The sequence below is a fragment of the Oncorhynchus keta genome, chromosome 18 (assembly GCF_023373465.1).
Source record: "Oncorhynchus keta strain PuntledgeMale-10-30-2019 chromosome 18, Oket_V2, whole genome shotgun sequence".
NCBI classification, from domain to species: domain Eukaryota; kingdom Metazoa; phylum Chordata; class Actinopteri; order Salmoniformes; family Salmonidae; genus Oncorhynchus; species Oncorhynchus keta.
Window position 1 is genome coordinate 25,046,253 of NC_068438.1, and position 18,920 is coordinate 25,065,172.

The following is an 18,920-nucleotide window of genomic DNA, read 5'->3' on the forward strand; positions in this document are numbered from 1 at the left end:
TCTCCAGTGGGTTATTACATGTTATGCGTACTTTCCTTTCATGTGCATGCCAATCATATTACTCATGCTTTCCCCAATGACACTATTACACTCGGTGGGTCTAAAACGCTTTGAAAAATACACATTTGGAAATACACTGCAGTGGCCAAACAGATATGCCTAGATACAAAAAGGGAAGTTGAAGCTACACCAATAAAGAGTAACATTTCATATGCCCAACTATAAAAGATAATACACTTTTTACCTTCTATATTTCAGCTCTTTTTTTTGGATGCAAGTGTTGCAACAGAGATCAGGTCATATGATTGCGTAACAATGGAAATTCAGGAAACATTTCAAATACACAACAGTGGCATGCAGTCTTAGAGAAGTCTTTCAATCAAGTTTTTGAAAGAAAACAGAAGCATTTCACAACAAAACTTTGTCTTATTTAATTTCAAATACATGTAAAAAGTACTAGAGCTAATACATTAACACAATTATGTCCCAACAGGTGTTCCTCCACAACATGGTAAGAAATGGCATTTAAATGGTCCATACAAATCTTAGCAGTTCCTGTACGTACACTCCAACAAGATGATGAAGATCTAACACACAAAGTTAGTATTCCTGTAAAAGTTTCTGATTTGGCAGAGTATTTTAGGCCCACACAACCACCAGTCTTTCTGTTTTCAGCAACAGTGAACCCCAGTGAGACATGGTGGACTGTTGGGCAACAGCAGAGACTGTGGATGCATACATCAGACCTCCTCTTCATCCTCCTCACTCTGTCCAGCGGTGTCCACAGTGAGGGGCTGTGCAGACATAGTACAGCCTCATGACATCTTGCATAGAAAATAAAGCAGTAACTTTCATATACACCACATACCAATGTCTCCATATAGCTCAGTGGAGTCTATAATACTCTAGTATTTCTAGATTTACCAACTATTTGGGGACAGTGGGTGTTCTATGATTAGCAACGTACCTCAGCCTTCATACTGTGTGACTGGAAAAACACTGCCACCTTGTGACCGCACTTGAAAAGAGAGGGAAGAGATCAATATTTTAGATTTATCTGGAAGGGAGATACCTAGTCAATTGTACAACTGAATGCATTCACATGTAATGTATCTTCCGCATATAACCCAACCCCTCTGAATCAGAGAGGTGCGGGGGCTGCCATAATCGACATCCACGTCTTCTGCGCCCGGGGAACAGTGGGTTAACTGCCTTGCTCAGGGGCAGAATGACAGATTTCTACCTTGTCAGCTGACATTATTTTGAAATGATAGAGATAGTTTGTGAATATAAATAGTGTGGAGAAATTGCCTGGTTTCAGAGAGCTAGGGGAGGGAGATAGAGAATGAGGGTTTGTTTGAGTGTGGTTGTGTTGGCCACCCTCACTTTGGGCAAGGGTGATCCTCTGTCTGAGGTAGCGTTGGATCCTGGAACACATCTGCAATGATCTGCTCAGCTCACTGAGGAGAGAAGAGACAGAGAGGTGAGACTGAGAGAAGAGATATAGAGAAGAGACAGACCTGCCAACCCTGTCCAAGTTTTAAGAGTACCCTCAGCGCTCCTGCGTGTGCTGTTTGTGAGTCTGATCGCAACATTTCTTTCTTGACAGCGTTCCATTTACACATATGGTGAAAGTCACAATCAATATCTAATTAGAAAGAACGCACAAAGGGCCTTTATTCTTGGAGTTTAATTTTTTCTTTTTTATTAAACAAATAATAACAAGTTATTTGTTAAAAACCTCTTGAGGATAGGGAGACGCTAGCGTCTCAACTGGCCAATTGCCAGGGGAAATGCAGAGCGCCAGTTTCAAATAAAATGCTATAAAATTCAAACTTTCATTAAATCACACATGTAAGATACTCAATTAAAGCTACACTCGTTGTGAATCCAGCCAACGTGTCAGATTTTAAAAATGATTTTCGGCGAAAGCATAAGAAGCTATTATCTGATAGCATGCACCCATCTTCACCAGTAGTAAACAAAAGTGGTAGCGTAGCAGGCGCTACACAAAACGCTGAAATAATGCATTACCTTTGACGAGTTTCTTTGGTTGGCACTCCAATATGTCCCATAAACATCACAATTTGTCATTTTGTACGATTAATTCCGTCCATATATATCGAAAATGTCCATTTATAAAGCCTGTTTGATCCATAAAAAAACTGTTTAAGAAAAACCCAACGTCACTACAAAATATTTCAAAAGTTGCCTATAAACTTTGCCAAAATATTTCAAACTACTTTTGTAATACAACGTTAGGTATTTTTAAACGTTAATAATCGATCAAATTGTAGACGGGGCAATCTGTATTCAATACATGAACGAAATTAAACCAACTCTGCTCATCACATCTTGTGCAACTCACAAAAGTTCCGAGTTGGCCTACTTCCTGTTAAGACAAAGAAATAACCTCAGCCATATTCCAAACACTGGCGACATCGTGTGGAAGATGTAGGAACTAGGAAAGTAGGAAAGTATATTTCTATTAAATTTCCAATGGCAAAGATAATATAGGGAAGAGAGATGGGAAAAAAAATAATAATTCTGAACAGTTAGTCCTCGGGGTTTTGCCTGCTACATAAGTTCTGTTATACTCACATACATGATTCAAACAGTTTTAAAAACTTCAGAGTGTTTTCTATCCAAATCTATGAATAATATGCATATTTTATATTCTTGGCATGAGTAGCAGGAAGTTGAAATTGGGCACGCTACTTACCCAAAAGTGAAAATTCTGCCCCCTAGCTTTTCAAGGTACAACATGTACAAACGTCTTATCCGCGATAACAAAAAAAAAATACACTCTGATATAAGAACAAGGGCATCAGTATCAAATAAACATGTTATCAATAATAAAAACGAAAAAGCTATGATAGGAAACAGTGGGTAGAGGAACGCTTGTCACCTCTCAAACAGGGCCAATCACTCGGGCCAGCTCACAAGTATTGGCTTTTTAGACACGGTTCCTAATCAACACTAAAAGCAAACTCATTTTGAAAACATAAAAATAAAATAAAATTATAGCATCGACACAGACCGCAAACTGGCTACACAAAGCATAAGTAGGCTACTGCAAAGGGAATCTGAACGCTGTTCGCTAGAAGAGTCAGGTGTTTCAGACTATGTAAAGGTGCCTATTGTATTTCTTTGCAGCGCGTACGTAATTTCAGATTTTCGAAATTGATAACATCTCAAATCTAGTGCAAAGGCATTTTAGAAGCATTGCCTCTATAGCTAATACCGGACACTCATTAATTCTTCATCGCGCAGTCTTCTAAACTCCCGACTCCATTTAATGCCAAGATGTTTATATTTATTATTATACCTTTGTAATGATTTTTGTGACGTGGATTATATGATTACAGTTCCAGTCTATCAGGTTGCGTGATCCTCGTAATGTTACGTGAAAAGTGCAACTAAAGGGACGCAGAATTAAATGTATAACATACTTGCTCAAATGCGACCAGTTATTTTTCCTATTAGCATTTCATTTATTTCACTAGCAAATCTATTGAACTGCTGGCACTTTAGAGCCCACTGAATGTCCATCTTATGTTCGCTAACGTTAGCTTAAAACAATTACTGTTTACCATTCCACAACACACGGAGTCGAAAAGGGATTTGTCCATGTGTTAACGTACAGCTGACGTTCGGCAAACTCAGCATCACAACAAACAGGAGGGGCAGACACGAGGTAGCTACGTCGAATGATGATGTATTAAAGTCCTTTGACGCAAACTCCGTACATGTCTGTGTGTTGCAGCTCGAGAATCGGGACGTTAGATTTACTCAGTGGATTTATTTTTTATTAAATGTTTTTTTTTTTTAAATAAAAAAACAGGCCCTATTAATTTCTGCGTACTTTTAACTCGGATCTCGTACCTGCCTACATGGACAGAGAATTGCGTATTTGTTACGCAAAATGAGTGCATGTTGGCAGCCCTGCAGATATGAGACAGATGTGAGACAGAGAGAAGAAACAGATATGAGACAGAGAGAAGATACAGATACGAGACAGCGAGAGGAGACAGAGAGTGTGAGAGAGAGATGAGCAGTGCTTAATTTGAGCAGGATCCCGCACCTCTCAGATTTGACTTTATTTGTTCCGGCACCTATTTGCCCATATCCGGTACCTCTCGCGGCATGATTTATAAATTATTTCACTGTTCGCACTGTAGTCATTCTAATGAAAGCGATCAGCATTAAATCGAGCTGCCTCGTTATTTATCCCGTACCCCAGAAAGACCATCATGTAAAAGCGCAGTGAGCCTTCTATGTAATCCTCCTATCCTCTTATTTGTACATGTAGGTTATGGGGTAGGGCCAGTGGCATAAGTAACGAAGAGTAGTGTCGTGAAGATGTCTCCAAGTAATAACGTCACGTAGCCTAGTCGTCTCCCTACTGAATTTAAATCGTGGGAAAGCCAATTTTTTTTTTAAATAATCAAAGGCAAACTACTTTGACATTTTTCAAGTCCAAAAAAATAGAGAAAGAAGGTGAATCGAACCCAGAACGAGCCAGAGAACTGTCAGTGCAGGACGAGAGGAGTGAGGGGCAAACTGTTTCTGATGGCGATGCTAATCCCGCCAGTTCAGCATCACCATCGGCACCTCCACTAGCTAGTAGGCCTATTAGCGAGTCAGACTCAGGGGGAGAGATGATACAGAAATGAGAAAGAGAGATGAGACAGAGAAAAGACAGATGGCCTAATTGCCCATGACAGAGGTTTATTTGAGTGTCTGAGCATAAGTGGTGGGAAATAGGGATCACCTACTCAACCAAGTGGGTGATCTTTTTTAAATGGATTTTTATTTCACCTTTATTTAACCAGGTAGGCCAGTTGAGAACAAGTTCTCCTTTACACCTGCGACCTGGCCAAGATAAAGCAAAGCAGTGTGACAACAACAACACAGAGTTACACATGTATAGTCAATAACACAATAGAAAATCTGTATACAGTGTGTGCAAATGAAGTAAGGAGGTAAGGCAATAAATAGGTCGTAGTGGCGAAGTAATTACAATTTAGCAGTTAACACTGGAGTGATAGATGTGTAGATGAGGATGTGCAAGTATAAATACTGATATAAATACTGGTGTGCAAAAGAGCAGAGAAAAAACAAAAATATGGAGATGAGGTATTTTTTATTTTACCTTTATTTAACCAGGTAGACAAGTTGAGAACAAGTTCTCATTTACAATTGCGACCTGGCCAAGATAAAGCAAAGCAGTTCGACACATACGACGACACAGAGTTACACATGGAGTAAAACAAACATACAGTCAATAATACAGTATAAACAAGTCTATATACGATGTGAGCAAATGAGGTGAGATAAGGGAGGTAAAGACAAAAAAAGGCTAAGGTGGCAAAGTAAATACAATATAGCAAGTAAAACACTGGAATGGTAGATTTGCAGTGGAAGAATGTGCAAAGTAGAAATAAAAATAATGGGGTGCAAAGGAGCAAAATAAATAAAATAAATACAGTAGGGAAAGAGGTAGTTGTTTGGGCTAAATTATAGGTGGGCTATGTACAGGTGCAGTAATCTGTAAGCTGCTCTGACAGTTGGTGCTTAAAGCTAGTGAGGGAGATAAGTGTTTCCAGTTTCAGAGATTTTTGTAGTTCGTTCCAGTCATTGGCAGCAGAGAACTGGAAGGAGAGGCGGCCAACGAAATAATTGGTTTTGGGGGTGACCAGAGAGATATACCTGCTGGAGCGCGTGCTACAGGTGGGTGATGCTATGGTGACCAGCGAGCTGAGATAAGGGGGGACTTTACCTAGCAGGGTCTTGTAGATGACATGGAGCCAGTGGGTTTGGCGACGAGTATGAAGCGAGGGCCAGCCAACGAGAGCGTACAGGTCGCAACGGTGGGTAGTATATGGGGCTTTGGTGACAAAACGGATTGCACTGTGATAGACTGCATCCAATTTGTTGAGTAGGGTATTGGAGGCTATTTTGTAAATGACATCGCCGAAGTCGAGGATTGGTAGGATGGTCAGTTTTACAAGGGTATGTTTGGCAGCATGAGTGAAGGATGCTTTGTTGCGAAATAGGAAGCCAATTCTAGATTTAACTTTGGATTGGAGATGTTTGATGTGGGTCTGGAAGGAGAGTTTACAGTCTAACCAGACACCTAGGTATTTGTAGTTGTCCACGTATTCTAAGTCAGAGCCGTCCAGAGTAGTGATGTTGGACAGGCGGGCAGGTGCAGGCAGCGATCGGTTGAAGAGCCTGCATTTAGTTTGACTATTATTTAAGAGCAGTTGGAGGCCACGGAAGGAGAGTTGTATGGCATTGAAGCTTGCCTGGAGGGTTGTTAACAGTGTCCACAGAAGGGCCAGAAGTATACAGAATGGCGTTGTCTGCGTAGAGGTGGATCAAAGTATCACCCGCAGCAAGAGCGACATCATTGATCTATACAGAGAAAAGAGTCGTCCCGAGAATTTAACCCTGTGGCACCCCCATAGAGACTGCCAGAGGTCCAGAAAAACAGGCCCTCCGATTTGACACACTGAACTCTATCTGAGAAGTAGTTAGTGAACCAGGCGAGGCAGTCATTAGAGAAACCAAGGCTGTTGAGTCTGCCGATAAGAATACGGTGATTGACAGAGTCGAAAGCCTTGGCCAGGTCGATGAAGACGGCTGCACAGTACTGTTTTTTATCGATGGTAGTTATGATATCATTTAGGACCTTGAGCGTGTCTGAGGTGCACCCGTGGCCAGCTCAGAAACCAGATTGCATAGCGGAGAAGGTACAGTGGGATTCGAGGTGGTCGATGATCTGTTTGTTCACTTGGCTTTTGATGACTTTAGAAAGGCAGGGCAGGATGGATATAGGTCTATAACAGTTTGGGTCTAGAGTGCCTCCCCCTTTGAAGAGGGGGGGGACCGCAGCTGCTTTCCAATCTTTAGGAATCTCAGACGATACGAAAGAGAGGTTGAACAGACTAGCAATAGGGGTTGCGACAATGGCGGCGGATAATTTTAATTTACCTTTATTTATTTAACTAGGCAAGTCAGTTAAGAACAAATTCTTATTTTCAATGACGGCCTAGGAACAGTGGGTTAACTGCCTGTTCAGGGGCAGAACGACAGATTTGTACCTTGTCAGCTCGGGGATTTGAACTTGCAACCTTCCGGTTGGTTGCTAGTCCAACGCTCTAACCACTAGGCTACCCTAGGATGAGAGTGTCCAGATTGTCTAGCCCAGCTGATTTGTAGGGATCCAAATTCTGCAGCTCTTTCAGGACATCAGCTGTCTGGATTTGGGTGAAGGAGAAGCGGGGGATCTATGCATCTATGTCTTATTGACATGGATGCAGCTGTTGTCTGCTTCTTGTTGATCACAGTTGCACTGTCGAGATACACACAACAGTCAGAAATGTCTACTACATTCATGCATTTACTTGTTTAAACAATTTAATGCCCAAACACTTCCAAACCAATAAGGTAGTGCATGAAACTAGCTAGCTAATCCATTTGGAGGGGGTATGAATGAACATCAGTCATCACACTTACTGCATAGAGCAGGATGCGATTCTCCTTGTCTTCTTTGGGATACAACATGTTGTTGTTGTAACAGAATGGAACAATTTTTGTTATAATATTATAACTAGGTAGACTATCCTGGTCCTGTCAGAGAAGAAGACTGCAACAAAACATAATAGCTACTAGCTAGTCTTTAGCTAGCAGGATAATGTTATCTAGCTACTACTAACTTAGTTATACATCTTCTAACTTCTTTAGAGCTTCTTGTCGTTCTTGACAAAATCGGATCCCAACAAATCCTCTATAGCCATTTGAATTGGTTTACAAATAAAATCTACTAAATAATATCATAACTCAGTTTCAGGCTATCAAGCTAGCTATCTAGCATCAGCGTCTCGTCAGCAACACATAAATGGTTTTTACGGTTCACGGGATTTCAGAAACGTTCTAAATAAAAGTTCCCCACTTATTAGTAGAAAAGTGTCAATAACCTGTATTTGTTAATGATATATGAAAAATAATTGTCTAACCATTAACAATTATTCATATTTGTTCATATTTAAGTGGCATTTGCATTAAATTGTGGTCAAATAAATTCCCCCAATGTGAATCACTGCATATGGAATACATAATGGCTTATAGAGTAAAAACTATTCTGGGTGTCGCAGTAAAAGTATTGTAGGGAATACTCAGTAGGCTCTGTCTATAGAATGTATATATGGTGTCATTTCATGGGGCTCTGAATAATACGGAGTGTTGCTGGCCTTATACTCCACCCATTCCATTGGCCACAGTGCAAATTATTGTATATGGAATACATATTGGCTTAAAGGGCAAACACTATTGCAGTAAAAGTAATGTAGGCAATACTCAATAGGGTCTATATATATACTCAATAGGTAATGTATATATGGTGTCATTTCATGGTGCTCTGAATAATTACTCCACCCTATAAACCAATATGTATTCCAAATACAGGGATTTACATTGAGGCCAATGTAATGAGTGGAGTAAAAGGCCAGCAACACTCAGTATTATTCAGAGCCCCATGAAATGACAACAAATAGGTTCGACAGACCCTATTGAGTACTCCCCAACCCACTTTTACATCAGAACAAATCATATTTTTTCTCTATAAGCCAATATGTAATGCATATAAAGTGATTTGTACTTTGGCTTATGTTATAGGTGGAGTAAAAGGTCAGCAACACTCCGTATAATCCAGAGCCCCGTGAAATGACACCATATATACATTCTACAGACCCTACTGAGTACTCCCCAACCCACTTTACATCGGCATAAATAATTGTTTTTCCTGTACAGTGCTATATTGGTACCATTTAGAGTCCAGGCACTCCATTTTAAGCTGTTTGACCACAGTAAAAGTCCAGCAACACTTTCTATGAACTAGCTTTTGTTCAAACTCCTCTGATTTGCACTCCTGAGACTCTAGTAACTAGACTGGACTCTGGTTTTATGGTCACACATCGATCGTTTTTGCTGTACAGTGCAATGTTTTGTGCAATCCAACAAAAATACAATAAGACTTTTTTTAAACATTCATTTCAAATTGCATCCTTCAACGATATATAGTAATAATGTAGTTATAATAACATAAGTTTAACATTATGCACTATGCAAAGCTGCAAAAATATAGATTTTGTATCATACACATAGCGTTTTACCCCACACTTTTATTTTAAAGGCAAACTCCAAAAACTGGAAGTGTGGATAGATAACAGCTAGTGTTGACGCTAATCTATCTCCCGTTTTGATTTTTTATTCATTTAATATTTTAGAAAAAAATGATCGAAGTATATATTATTGGGGGGTTCTTTTTTACATTTTATTTGTATTAACAACAAATCAATAAGTACATGGGGGACTTATAAATAAATTCTTATTTATAATGATAGCTTACCCCGGCCAAACCCTAACGACGCTGGGCCAAACCCTAACGACGCTGGGCCAAACCCTAACAACGCTGGGCCAAACCCTAAACACTAAGACACGGTCAAGAAGCATTATGACCAATGACCATGATCAAATAAGCCAGATAGGCCTATCACGTACAGGCCCCCTTATATCAGTCATCAGTCAAAAAGAGGGTGTCTTGTCCTGCTCCTGAAATCTGTTCCTGTATTCATCACAGTCATCAGCAACAGAGCATTGGGGTAGGTACATGTCTGACATAAATGTTTGCGCAATTACAATGATAATTTAATGTGGTAAATAAAAAATAAATATATACAGTGACTTCAGAAAGTATTCAGACCCTTTGACTTTCTCCACATTTTTTTTAACATTACAGCCGAATCCTAAAATTGATTAAATGTAATATTATTTCAGCAGTCTACAGACAATACCCCAGTAATGACCAAGCGAAAACAGTTTTTTAGAAATGTTTGCAAATGTATTACAAATAAATAAACAAATCAAAATCAAATCAAATCGAATCAAATCAAATGTATTTATATAGCCCTTCGTACATCAGCTGATATCTCAAAGTGCTGTACAGAAACCCAGCCTAAAACCCCAAACAGCAAGCAATGCAGGTGTAGAAGCACGGTGGCTAGGAAAAACTCCCTAGAAAGGCCAAAACCTAGGAAGAAACCTAGAGAGGAACCAGGCTATGTGGGGTGGCCAGTCCTCTTCTGGCTGTGCCGGGTGGAGATTATAACAGAACATGGCCAAGATGTTCAAATGTTCATAAATGACCAGCATGGTCGAATAATAACAAGGCAGAACAGTTGAAACTGGAGCAGCAGCACAGTCAGGTGGACCGGGGACAGCAAGGAGTCATCATGTCAGGTAGTCCTGGGGCACGGTCCTAGGGCTCAGGTCCTCAGCATGGTCGAATAATAGTAAGGCAGAACAGTTGAAACTGGAGCAGCAGCATGGCCAGGTGGACTGGGGACAGCAAGGAGTCATCATGTCAGGTAGTCCTGGGGCATGGTCCTAGGGCTCAGGTCCTCCGAGAGAGAGAAAGAAAGAAGGAGAGAATTAGAGAACGCACACTTAGATTCACACAGGACACCGAAAAGGACAGGAGAAGTACTCCAGATATAACAAACTGACCCTAGCCCCCCGACACAAACTACTGCAGCATAAATACTGGAGGCTGAGACAGGAGGGGACAGGAGACACTGTGGCCCCATCCGAGGACATCCCCGGACAGGGCCAAACAGGAAGGATATAACCCCACCCACTTTGCCAAAGCACAGCCCCCACACCACTAGAGGGATATCTTCAACCACCAACTTACCATCCTGAGACAAGGCTGAGTATAGCCCACAAAGATCTCCACCACGGCACAGCCCAAGTGGGGGGCGCCAACCCAGACAGGATGACCATAACAGTGAATCAACCCACTCAGGTGACGCACCCCCTGCAGGGACGGCATGAGAGAGCCCCAGTAAGCCAGTGACTCAGCCCCTGTAATAGGGTTAGAGGCAGAGAATCCCAGTGGAAAGAGGGGAACAGGCCAGGCAGAGACAGCAAGGGCGGTTCGTTGCTCCAGAGCCTTTCCGTTCACCTTCCCACTCCTGGGCCAGACTACATTCAATCATATGACCCACTGAAGAGATGAGTCTTCAGTAAAGACTTAAAGGTTGAGACCGAGTTTGCTTCTCTGACATGGGTAGGCAGAACGTTCCATAAAAATGGAGCTCTATAGGAGAAAGCCCTGCCTCCAGCTGTTTGCTTAGAAATTCTAGGGACAATTAGGAGGCCTGCGTCTTGTGACCGTAGCGTACGTGTAGGTATGTACGGCAGGACCAAATCAGAGAGATAGGTAGGAGCAAGCCCATGTAATGCTTTGTAAGTTAGCAGTAAAACCTTAAAATCAGCCCTTGCTTTGACAGGAAGCCAGTGTAGAGAGGCTAGCACTGGAGTAATATGATCAAATTTTTTGGTTCTAGTCAGGATTCTAGCAGCCGTATTTAGCACTAACTGAAGTTTATTTAGTGCTTTATCCGGGTAGCCAGAAAGTAGAGCATTGCAGTAGTCTAACCTAGAAGTGACAAAAGCATGGATTAATTTTTCTGCATCATTTTTGGACAGAAAGTTTCTGATTTTTGCAATATTACGTAGATGGAAAAAAGCTGTCCTCGAAATGGTCTTGATATGTTCTTCAAAAGAGAGATCAGGGTCCAGAGTAATGCCGAGGTCCTTCACAGTTTTATTTGAGACGACTGTACAACCATTAAGATTAATTGTCAGATTCAACAGAATATCTCTTTGTTTCTTGGGACCTAGAACAAGCATCTCTGTTTTGTCCGAGTTTAATAGTAGAAAGTTTGCAGCCATCCACTTCCTTATGTCTGAAACACATGCTTCTAGCGAGGGCAATTTTGGGGCTTCACCATGTTTCATTGAAATGTACAGCTGTGTGTCATCCGCATAGCAGTGAAAGTTAACATTATGTTTTCGAATAACATCCCCAAGAGGTAAAATGTATAGTGAAAACAATAGTGGTCCTAAAACGGAACCTTGAGGAACACCGAAATTTACAGTTGATTTGTCAGAGGACAAACCATTCACAGAGACAAACTGATATCTTTCCGACAGATAAGATCTAAACCAGGCCAGAACATGTCCGTGTAGACCAATTTGGGTTTCCAATCTCTCCAAAATAATGTGGTGATCGATGGTATCAAAAGCAGCACTAAGGTCTAGGAGCACGAGGACAGATGCAGAGCCTCGGTCCGATGCCATTAAAATGTAATTTACCACCTTCACAAGTGCCGTCTCAGTGCTATGATGGGGTCTAAAACCAGACTGAAGCATTTTGTATACATTGTTTGTCTTCAGGAAAGCAGTGAGTTGCTGCGCAACAGCCTTCTCTAAAATTTTTGAGAGGAATGGAAGATTCGATATAGGCCGATAGTTTTTTATATTTTCTGGGTCAAGGTTTGGCTTTTTCAAGAGAGGCTTTATTACTGCCACTTTTAGTGAGTTTGGTACACATCCGGTGGATAGAGAGCCATTTATTATGTTCAACATAGGAGGGCCAAGCACAGGAAGCAGCTCTTTCAGTAGTTTAGTTGGAATAGGGTCCAGTATGCAGCTTGAAGGTTTAGAGGCCATGATTATTTTCATCATTGTGTCAAGAGATATAGTACTAAAACACTTGAGCGTCTCTCTTGATCCTAGGTCCTGGCAGAGTTGTGCAGACTCAGGACAACTGAGGTTTGGAGGAATACGCAGGTTTAAAGAGGAGTCCGTAATTTGCTTTCTAATAATCATAATCTTTTCCTCAAAGAAGTTCATGAATTTATCACTGCTAAAGTGAAAGTCATCCTCTCTTGGGGAATGCTGCTTTTTAGTTAGCTTTGCGACAGTATCAAAAAGGAATTTCGGATTGTTCTTATTTTCCTCAATTAAGTTAGAAAAATAGGATGATCGAGCAGCAGTAAGGGCTCTTCGGTACTGCACGGTACCGTCTTTCCAAGCTAGTCGGAAACACAACTACCTTATTTACATAAGTATTCAGACCCTTTGCTATGAGACTCGAAATTGAGGTCATGTGTATCTTGTTTCCATTGATCATCCTTGAGATGTTTCTATACCTTGATTGGAGTCCACCTGTGGTATATTCAATTGATTGAATATGATTTAGAAAGGCACACACTTGTCTATCTATATAAGGTCCCACAGTTGACAGTGCATGTCAGAGTAAAAACCAAGACATAAGGTCAAATGAATTGTCCGTAGAGCTCAGAGACAGGATTGTGTTGAAGTACAGATCTGGGGAAGGCTACCAAAGAATTTCTACAGCATTGAAGGTCCACAAGAACACAGTGGCCTCCACATCATTCTTAAATGGATAAAGTTTGGAACCACCAAGACTCTTCCTAGAGCTGGGCACCCGGCCAAACAGAGCAATCGGGGGAGAATGGCTTTGGTCAGGTCGGTGACCAAGAACCAGGTGGTCACTTTGACAGAGCTCTAGAGTTCATCTGTGGAGATAGGAGAACCTTCCAGAAGGACAACCATTACTGCAGCACTCCACCAATCAGGTTTTTATGATAGAGTGGCCAGACGGAAGCCACTCCTCAGTAAAAAGGCACATGACAGCCCAATTGGAGTTTGCCAAAAGTGAGCTAAAGACTCTCAGACCATAAAAAACAAGATTCTCTGGTCTGATGCAACCAAGATTGAACGCTTTGGCCTGAATGCCAAGTGTCACATCTGGTGGAAACCTGGCACCATCCCTACGGTGAAGCATGGTGGTGGCAGCATCATGCTGTGGGGAGGTTTTTCCATCGGCAGGGACTGAGAAACTAGTCAGGATCGAGGCAAAGATGAATGGAGCAAAGTACAAAGAGATCCTTGATGAAAATCTGCTCCAGAGTGCTCAGGACCTCAGACTGGGGCGAAGGTTCACCTTCCAACAGAACAACGACCCTAAGCACACAGCCAAAACAATGCAGTGGCTTCTGGACAAGTCTCTGAATGTCCTTGAGTGGCTCAGGCCAGAGCCCGGACTTGAACCCGATCAAACATCTCTGGAGAGACCTGAAAATAGCTGTGCAGCAATGCTCCCCATCCAACCTGACAGAGCTTGAGAGGATCTGCAGAGAAGAATGGGAGACTCCCTTAGGCTATGGTGTAATGGAATGTTTAGCCTTGTGTGGTAAGTTGTGGGTTTTGACACTCCTATGTATGTGTCATAACCAGCCATAAAATAACTACGGTGGTCGTTTTTGTGGGGTTTTACACTCTTATGTAGCTAGGTGTCATAACCAGCCATAAAATGTGCAATATATTTCCCAACAGGTCTAAATATACTGTATGTGTCATGACAGTGTTATGACCATATTATAACAGGTTATGTATGACAAGTTGTGTCAGCTGTTATGACATATTATGATATGGTTATGACCGTGTCATAACATGTTATGTTGCTGCAAGTAAAGCGTTCCCACATGTACCACTCCTTATAAATAAATACTGTGCCTTTGAAGATTTGTCTCGGGTCATGAAACTAGAATACAGGCTGAATGTCTAAACAAAGTCAATTCTGAATGTCAATACCACATGTTTTTCAAATAGTCGACTCAGTGATTTGAACTAGCGCCCTTTCAGTTACTGGCCCAATGCTCTTAACTGCTAGGCTACCTGGAATCATTTAATTTCCTTCACCGACACTATTTGAAGAGTACATGGAGTTTGGATTGCAGCCTATAGCCTAATTTCGTCTGTCAAATAGGTAGGCCTACCTCTTATTTCTTAAATAGGAAGAAAATTGCTCCAATATAAATCCCTCTTGTTGTTAGTAAAGTCAAACTATAATGAAGACAGTTTAAATGAATTATTCCTACTCTAATATGCCTACTTTCAGCACCATGATTGTTTCAATTTCTTGTGCCGCGGCTGCCTGCTTCAAGTTTCAGCACCAAGTTACTTGAATATGTCTTTCTGTGAGGTCAATACCTCTGATAAAAAAAGAATGGGCAAAAAACATATTGTTTTTCTTAAAATCAATTATAGTGGTAGCAAGCTATAAAAGTTAACATCGGGTCCTCCTTTTCATATTCATGCTGTCCTTCTCAAGCTGAACAGAACATATTGTCTAATCCGCAAGCACGATATCGCATATGTTGGACTAGGCCTAAATCGACAATTATTTATCACACCATCCCAGCAGTGCAAAAGACTCAGGAAGGAAGTTAATTTCCTTAGAAATATAACTTCCTCTTCTCTGGGCATGCACTTTGTATAGCCTAGAGCCTATAGAGTAGTATAGTATAGTAGTATAGTATAGACTATGGATCATTTGGATCATTTGATTGAGACCACACTAAATAGCCTATAGGCGCACTTGATATTGTGCGCCCAGCGGGGAATCAGAGATGAGGGGTGGCATTGGGCACACATATTTAACCTAATAAACCACAAATTCTAAAACAGAGAAATATTGAAATTTCATCAATTACAAATTAGATGACCCTTCTCTAGACTAGAGTAAAGAAATTCAAAACCCTCCCCCTGACTGGAATGTAAAAAACATGATCCTCCCCCCTTTTCCCCCAGGTCCCCATTATGCAAATTGAGATCCATCCCTTTTATTCTCTGAAAATTACAAATGCGTTATTGATGTTAACTGATAAAATATGATGAGTTGAACACAAGTAAATGGGCACTGCATACAGACCAGGACTACCCCATAAGAAACCCAACAAACACAGTGTCATTATCTTCAGTAGCAAAAATGTCATGCTAGGCCCCCACAGATTAACCCAAACATGGTCTCCTTTAGGGAGCTCAATCACACTACCAATGCTGGCTACCTGGCAACAATTGTCTGGCAGGCTGGTATGGTATGCTGAGACTACCCGCTGGCCATTCTTTAAGATGCTATACTGGGCACGCCCGTAGGTGGACATATACAGTGTGAAGTGGTACAAGCCAGCTAATAGCCTTTTGTGACTAGAGGGCAGTATTTTCATTTTTGGAAAAATAACATTCCCGTAGTAAACGGGATATTTTGTCAGGACAAGATGCTAGAATATGCATATAATTGACAGCTTAGGATAGAAAACACTCTAAAGTTTCCAAAACTGTAAAAATATTGTCTGTGAGTATAACAGAACTGATATTGCAGGCGAAAGCCTGAGAAAAATCCAATCCGGAAGTGCCTCATGTTTTGAAAGCGCTGCGTTCCAATGCGTCCCTATTGAGCAGTGAATGGGCTATCAACCAGATTTCTCCGTATTCCCTAACGTGTCTACAGCATTGTGACGTAGTTTTATGCATTTATGTTGAAGAATACTCGTAAGCGGCTACATTGCGCAACTGGTCACCTGATGGCTCCCAGAGTGATTCTCGCGTAAAATACAGAGGCAACCATTATTCCAATCGGTCCTACTGAAATAGCAATTGTCCCGGTGGATATATTATGGAATAGATATTTGAAAAACACCTTGAGGATTGATTATAAACAACGTTTGCCATGTTTCTGTCGATATTATGGAGCTAATTTAGAATATTTTTTCTGAGTTTTCGTGACTGCAATTTCCGGGCGATTTCTCAGCCAAACGTGAAGAACAAACTAAGCTATTTCGCCTACAAAAAATAATATTTTTGGAAAAAAGGAACATTGGCTATCTAACTGGGAGTCTCGTGAGTGAAAACATCCGAAGCTCATCAAAGGTAAACGATTTACTTTGATTGCTTTTCTGATTTCCGTGACCAAGTTACCTGCTGCTAGCTGGACAAAATGCTATGCTAGGCTATCGATAAACTTACACAAATACTTGTCTAGCTTTGGCTGTAAAGCATATTTTGAAAATATGAGATGACAGGGTGATTAACAAAAGGCTAAGCTGTGTCTCAATATATTTCACTTGTGATTTTCATGAATAGGAATATTTTCTAGGAATATTTATGTCCGTTGCGTTATGCTAATTAGTGTCAGTCGATGATTACGCTCCCTCATGCGGGATGGGGAGTCACTAGAGGCTAGCGAGCAGGTGAATTTTCCTGTGTCAGTACTGTAGCCATCTCCCTCATTGACCAGGATGTTGGCAAACTTCAGGATACCTCTGTGAGTTGGGTAGCTGTCACAGATGTTAAGTTTGGCTGTGAAGGCTGCAATCTTTCCTAGAATGGAAGAATGAACAGAGAGAGAGAGAGGGAGAGAGAGAGATCATTCCAGGCCTAGGGTATTTCATACATACTCAATGTAACGGTTGTCGTCTTCCTCTTCTGAGGAGGAGTAGGAAATATCGGACCAATATGTAGCGTGGTAAGTGTTTGTCATATTTATTACACTGAACACAGGAAACAAAAGAATAAGCGAATGAAGACGAAACAGTCCCGAATGGTGAAAAAACACTGAAAAGGAAAATAACCACCCACAAACAAGAGTTGGAAAACAGGCTACCTAAGTATGGTTCTCAATCAGAGACAACGATTGACAGCTGCCTCTGATTGGGAACCATACCAGGCCAAACACATAGAAATACAAACATAGAATACCCACCCACATCACACCCTGACCAAACTAAAAATAGAAACATACAAAGCAATCTACGGTCAGGGCGTGACACTCAAAGATTTGCCAATAAGATACGTACAAATTCTTCCTTTTCACAGCAATTATGATGATAAAATACAGATGCCATAAGATATATATGTTATGCACTTATCTTGTCAACTTTATAACAGCATAAAATAGAGTTAGAAGGTCTACTTGGTATAGGACTCCCTGGGCCACCTCTGCAACCCTCGGTTGGATCAGGATTGGTGGGTTTGGGATCTGTGTTCCAGAATACAATATCGTTGTTTAGCTCCCTTTCACTGTAAAGATTTGTCAGGGACATTCATCATATGCCATATACAAATGCATTGGACTATTGCATACACACAGAGATCTAGGATATATTGTATATATATATATTTCTTATACATTTCACATCATAGGCCTCTTAAAAAACAACTACGTAGGTGAACAAAGGATACATGACATTCAATTACAAAGATTACTTGCACAACTAACCTGTATTTCACAGGAAATGTAGTTAGGTATTTAGGTCACTATTGTGTGTAGGTTAGTACCAGGCTTAAGGTTTCCATTATTGTCTCCACAGCCATGTTCAAAATCCATGTGCAACTACAGCTGAGGATGAGTTTCCTTCTATAGAAAAGATAAATGCATTGAAATGGAGCAGAGGCAAATGAATTGTTGTTGTTTTAGAAAGTCATATGTCATTTCATTCTGCTAGGTTCTAATTTGTCAGAGGAAATAACTCACGGACACTAGAGAAGGTTAACCAAGTTGAATTATTCCCAAAGTGTCGACACAGCTGTGTCCAGACAAAGACATGTTCCCACCAGGATTGATGGGTTAAATACTCCACTTTAGACACTCCTCCTTCTCTCCAATCCTTACATCTTACGGTTCCACAGGAAGAGGATAATCGGGTAATAAACCATAATTTCTCCCTTCAGGGGTTCTGACCTGACCTCAACCCCTCCTTCACCTAATCCACAGAATTCCATTCGAGTTCCCCTATAGCAATGCTGTGACCTCCTCCCATCCACCAAACACATTCCAAAGCCATCTGTCTTTCTACAGAGAACCATTAACCGCTGACATATAAACCAGTCTCTTCCACTTTTGTTATATACTATGCTTATGCATATAACAATGTTCAAAGTTGACACAGAATCCAACAATTCCCATGCATTAATGAACTAGCTGTTGTAAAATATGAATTATGTCTGCATTATGAATGTACATTTGGAAAGAAATCTCATTACAGCAAATATATTTTTTATGTATACAACAGTAGTTAGTTTTACCTGTGAACATCTTGCAGAGGTGATGTTCTAAATATTCTGACTGGTTTGACGACTTGGCTGCTTGCAGACAGACATGTAGAGGTGGGGCTAGTTTTTAAGGCGTGCAAGATGTAACC

At 40.9% G+C, this 18,920-nt stretch overlaps 1 long non-coding RNA gene across 1 annotated transcript; it reads right to left on the minus strand.

The window, feature by feature from the left end:
* Positions 1-406: 406 nt before the first annotated feature.
* On the minus strand, positions 407-2,397 carry LOC118396981 (uncharacterized). Its single transcript, XR_004828309.2, has 4 exons — positions 2,035-2,397; positions 1,387-1,460; positions 968-1,018; positions 407-794 (listed from the first exon to the last, which is right to left on the minus strand). It is a non-coding gene; the product is annotated as an uncharacterized LOC118396981 (long non-coding RNA).
* Between the last annotated feature and the right edge of the window lie 16,523 nt (positions 2,398-18,920).